Genomic DNA, 5,703 nt, shown 5'->3' on the forward strand with positions numbered 1-5,703 from the left:
GATTTTGATTCGGAGCTCCCAAGCCACCAAAGCAAAAAGGGAAACACACACTTACAGACACATGACTCATTGTTTTCAAAAGAGTAGATACAAATTTAAGTTTAAATATTTTTTCATTTGAAAAGAAAAATATTAAAAAATAGCATATAAGAACAGGAGATTAAAGGCTTGAAGTGATATTTTTAACAAGTCAGCTGTTACTTCTCTCCTTGATTTATTTTGCTTGTTTTTCTCTAAACACAGACCTCTAAAGAAACATAAGCTGAAGCCCTGGTGCTGTTTTTAAGGGTCAAGAAGATAAAAAGAAAGAAAACAGGACAAAATAGCACTGTCGGTATATCTTAAAAGCTGAACAGCTGAGAGTACGTGTTCACTACAGAAGCACATCTAAATAACTAAATGTACTGATTTATGCCATCATTTTGGAGTCACTGGGATGTTTTCTAAAGCAGTTAAATGTATTTTCTGACCACTTTTGTCCATTTAATGTATTAAATGGTATGCAATCGGTGTGAAGATGCTGTTCTCAACCTTTCTAAATAAAATTTGTAATAATTCCTTCCTTAAAGGATACATCTTTCGCGAGCTTCCTCTGCTATCTGGTAAATCAGCTCAAGTATTTTCACTCGGTCAGGAAATGAGTAGAACTTGGAATTCTCAGGCCAGGTACCTTCTTTCTATTAATGAAGCAATTTGTAATAAGTATATATGTGTGTCATAAGTAAATTTATATTCCAGAGAAATCTGTTAACTAAAGAGTCAGGTACCCTTTTAATAAGCTCTTCTCCTGGACCCCAGAGGAGGAAACATTTTCATACACTAACAATTGGGCTATGTCCAGTTGCCTGTCACTCTTTGAGAGCTTCCTGTGCAATCACATTAAAGAATTTCAAAAGGCCAACTTGAAAATCCAGAAAATGGAAAAACTGAAGCTCCTAGAGATGGTCAAGAATATCTCATTCATAAAGGAAGCTTTCCACAGGGGCTCGGGAACATGTAATATAACCTTCAAAGTAAAAATGGTTTGTTGCATTAGTTCTGCTTAGCTGACCATGAATACTAATTGCAGGAAGAATGAGTGGTGGCCGGTACCTGGGGGCAGGATGTACAATAGTGACCCACAAGGCAAACAATGAATACGGTATAAATGAGCATCCAAATCCCCATTCATCTCAACTTAACCTGCAACAAAACCCTACATTACAATGAAGTTAGTATCCTGCGCTGGTCCCCAGAGACCAGTGGAAAGAAGAGGGGGAGCTGTAAGAAGATGAAGTGGTGCGTGGCTTGTTTGGGGGCGCTGTGTGTTAAAAAAATGCGTGTTCCTTTCATTTCTCTCGTTTAATTTCTGTTCTTTTCTCTATCCCACTTTTTTGCAATTCCTCTATCAGAGTCATGTACTATCTGAGTGCACAGTCGCAGTGCACTGTGCAGTGTCTCCGCATGAGGGAATACAGTTCTTCGAATCAGACTGCACGCCCTCCACTGACCAACCAGGACTCTGGAGGTAATATGAGCACGAATATCAACTTCAGCTCTCTAATCCATTGGCCACAAGCACTAACCTCCGCGGGCGTGTTTTCCCTTCTGTAAAATGTTGACGACAATGACCTGGTCATGGGGACACCGGTGGGTCAGTGGAAGAATTCTCGCCTTCTGTGCAGCAGGCCCAGCTGGGCTCTGGGGACGTACTCCACTGGAGGCTGCACTGCACACCCAAAAGCCATGCTCCCTGGCAGTTCAGACCCACCAGTAGCTCCTGGAGAAAGACGGGCAATCTTCTCCAGTACAGTTTGCAGCTTCCTAAACTCCGTGGAGGGTTAAGTATAAATTGGTGCTCAGTCAACAGTGGGTGGAGTTTTGAGATGCAACAGATCCAGGTTCAGTTCTGACCAGGGCTAATTAGTGTAGCAGCCCCACGAGACGCCCTGGCACTGTGACCACAGCAACGGGATTAAACACAGAAGAGGTCGTGAGGACGGCACAGAACCAGGCAGAGTGTCAGACATGGGGCAGCTGTGACTTGAAGCCATTCCACAGTACAGAACCAGGCAGAGTGTCAGACATGGGGCAACCTGTGACTTGAAGCCATTCCACGGCACCTAAGAACAGTTACTAATCTGTCAACAAAGCACGCATTGTTTCCATGAATAGGTTTCAGTGGGGCTTTCAGACTAAAGCAGAGTCGGAAGAAAGACCTGGCAATCTATTCCCAAAAGTCAGTCATGGTGTACTGTAAGGACCACAACAGCCTGATCATGGTGTCACCCTGAATCTGAGCAGACCCAACACCACCCAGCTCACAGAGTTCTAAACAAAAAATTAGAACACTCATTACCTGTAGTGTCTGGTGCTTACTAAATCAGAACAAAGCTGTCAGTATTACCCATAGATAAATAAGCTGCTGGAAATCACTTCTACTCGGTATCCCTGTTCAACCTATGCTCAGAGTCTTGCCCAAAGGTAACAAGAATCTCGGTGAAAATAAAACTGTACCGACACTGACCATGACACCAGCCAGGGCCACAGTGTGGAGGGAGACCACCTGTGAGTGTGGAAGATGCAACCTCCCAGTATCCAGTAGATCCCACGTGAGCTACAATCTGCCCCCCTTCCACCTACACACACATACATACACTTCTCTCCCTCTCCCTCTCCCTCTTTCCCTCCCTGGGCAGTGTGGGCGGGCTACCTGCCTATCAGGAGGGACAGTGGGGCTGCAGGCTGCTGACTGACCAAGCAAAAGCTGGAAGGTGCAAAACTGCAAGTGCACTAGGACCCACCACCACCTCGGCAGAGTTCACTGTTAGACTCTGGGGAATTTTCTCAATATTATGTTGTTGTTGATGATTGCCATCAAGTCGAGCACGACTCATAGCGACCCTACGAACAAAAGACCTGAAGCCTCTCTAGAACTATCGACATTTGTCAGAATTCATCGAGTTTCCGGAGGCATGTTGTTTAGGAAGTGGATGCCACTCCTGCAATATTATACATGTTGAAAATACTATTATTTACATAATGTTGTTAAATTCTGTCTGTTAGGCTAAAAATCAAAATGGAGGTTGAAGCTCAACTCAAAAAGCCTATGTCAGGATATTTTACAAAACCAGAACTCAGAAATCCTATGTCAGGACACTCCCTAGAACCAATTTCCCAAGACCAGAAACTTTACTGCCAATGAGCCACTGCAATGACCCCATATAAACCCCCTGAGCCCAATCCCCAGTGCTACTCCCCTTGCTGAGCCCAGCGCGCAATAAACTCTGAGAAATATTTCTGCCTCAGCGTGGTTCTTGGCTTTGCCCCGAAACCTTTCTCTGTCAAGTCATATAGATGACTCACAGCGATCCTATGAACGAAAGACCTTGGTAGTGTAGTATAGTATAACAGAGAGTCCTGGTGACCTAACGGTAAGGTGCTGCGCTGCAATCCCCAAGGCACCTGAGTCAATCCACCAGCTGCCCCATCGGAAAAAGATGGGCAGTTGCAACCTATTAAATTTATAATCTCTGAAAGCCCGCTGGAGGGTCAACTGTGGGTCGATTCTGACGCCACAGTACACAACAACACAGACTACAGCAGTGAATTAGTAATTTACTATAGAAGGAGTTATTTTAAACTGACTTATAACACAGCCATGACTAAATACCAAACTATATAAGCTTGTAGTTAAGTCAGTTAGAATGAAGGTGATAATTAAAACCTCTTTTGACTGTTTTGTTAGCTGTGCTCTTGTGATCCTTGACATCTCCACGTTTGTGCTGAGAAGACCCCGAGGCTCCAGCTGCACAGCTCATTCCCCGATGACAACACAGAGGTTATAGTTTAATATACCCAGTCTGCTGGGTGCATTGCCAACCCAAGAGCACGCAGTTCAAATCCACCAACAAGCTGCTCTACGGGAGAAAGATGGGTGATTTCATCCCATGCAATTTACTGCCTCTGAAAACCCACTGGACCATCAGCGGTAAGTGGGTTCTGACAAAGGCAACAGGTGTGTGTGGAAGGAACCCTCAATCACTGATTAAGCTTGGAAAGCTTACCAGTGTGACCTTGGAAGCAGTCGACAGGAACATGAAGCAGTCAGCTTGACCAAGACCACAGCCTCGGGAGCCCAGCGGGGCCACGCTACTGTGTCCTTCACGGTCCTCGTGGTCAGAATGGTTCCAGGTGGTGAATCTGCTGTCCTTGCGTCTGTGTGGTGGAAATACTGTATGACGGGGGCGGCTTTGCATTTGTCCCACCACCACCACCATGTTGGCAGTACCACAGCAGCCATGGTGAGCGTGTTTACACCGTGGAGATCTGCATACCTTCCAGATGGGGGACTTGACCCCAGAAAGGTAGACAGAGAACTTGCAAGTTAAGGAGTAGGAGGGAGGCGGTGACTCTGGGGGGCTCAACCAGGGCTTGTGCAGAGTCCAGCAAGCTCCCTGCATCCTCCAGGGGCCCACCTGTCCTGCTTTGGGGTCCCAAGGAAAAGCCCCTCGACCTTACTGCAAATTCCTCTTTGTTAGACTTTAGATGTTTCCACACCCCAGTCCTAACCAATGCAAAGGGTGTAAAATCAATGAGAACACTGCCCTCTCTCTCTCTCTGAGAGTCATTTGAATCTATTCTTAGCAGCGCACGATAATAAAGCCTTAATTATTAGTCAGCCACCGTGAAGGCTTTTTTAAAAAAAATAATAAAATAAGATCTTGGTAGAATACGTATCCTGGAGCTCGCTCTCCCTGCTCTTTCTTCTTCATCACCAGGAACAATTGCACACAAACCTCCCTGTCACACCTGCTGGTCCCTCCCTGATTTCCCAGCAGCACTTGGTGCTGCTCAAACTGACACTTCTGTCAAGATTGTAAGCTGTGTGTTAATTACTCTGACATGGTACCAATGATCCAATTAGGCTTTAAATGTTTACTTAGGAGAAAGCTCTGCTGGCCAAAGAGAGACGGGGGGCTGGTGGGAAGGTAGATGATGCATGAGCTTGCTTTGCACACATCAAACCAGGCTCCTGCTCAATTACATTTTCCAGGAAAATCAAAATGCTTTTAATCTTTAATTTTTCTTTCAATCAAAGCTGAACCAGCTCCACCTGCTTGCTGCTTACTGCCTCCTCTTCTCTCTCCCTCCCCACAACTTCCTCCAAACCCTCTTTGCCAAATATTCCTCTCCTTCTAACAATGGTTTCCTGTAAGTGGCATCTATTGGTTTTGAAGATATTGAGGTGACAGATGCCACCTAAATGGAAAAGATATGGTAATTGTAGAAATTCTGGTCAGGGTGTTTTCCCTATTGAGAGCAACACGCGGGGCATCCTGGTGTCTGCTCAGAAAGATGACCTTAAATACTGCTCCTGAGTAACACAAGATGGATTAGGATTTATTCATCAGCTCTCAGACACACCTTCGCTGTTCTTAGGTGCTGTCAAGTCACCTGAGACTCATAGCAACCCTATGACCAGCAGATCTGAACCCTGGCCTGGCCTGCACCGTCCTCACTCTCTGACATGTTTGAGGTCATTGTTGCAGTCACTGTATCAACCCAGCTCATTGAAGGTCTTGCTCTTCTTCGCTGACCTTTTACATTTCCCATCATGATAATAATAAAACCTTAATTATTAATCTTTTTCAAGAACTGGACCTTCCCGATAACATGCCCAAAGTATGTAAGACAAAGTTTTACCACCCTTGTTTCTAAGGA

This window comes from Elephantulus edwardii, unplaced genomic scaffold (genome assembly GCF_000299155.1).
Source record: "Elephantulus edwardii isolate Elephantulus edwardi_28Jun2011 unplaced genomic scaffold, EleEdw1.0 scaffold00006, whole genome shotgun sequence".
Lineage (NCBI taxonomy): Eukaryota > Metazoa > Chordata > Mammalia > Macroscelidea > Macroscelididae > Elephantulus > Elephantulus edwardii.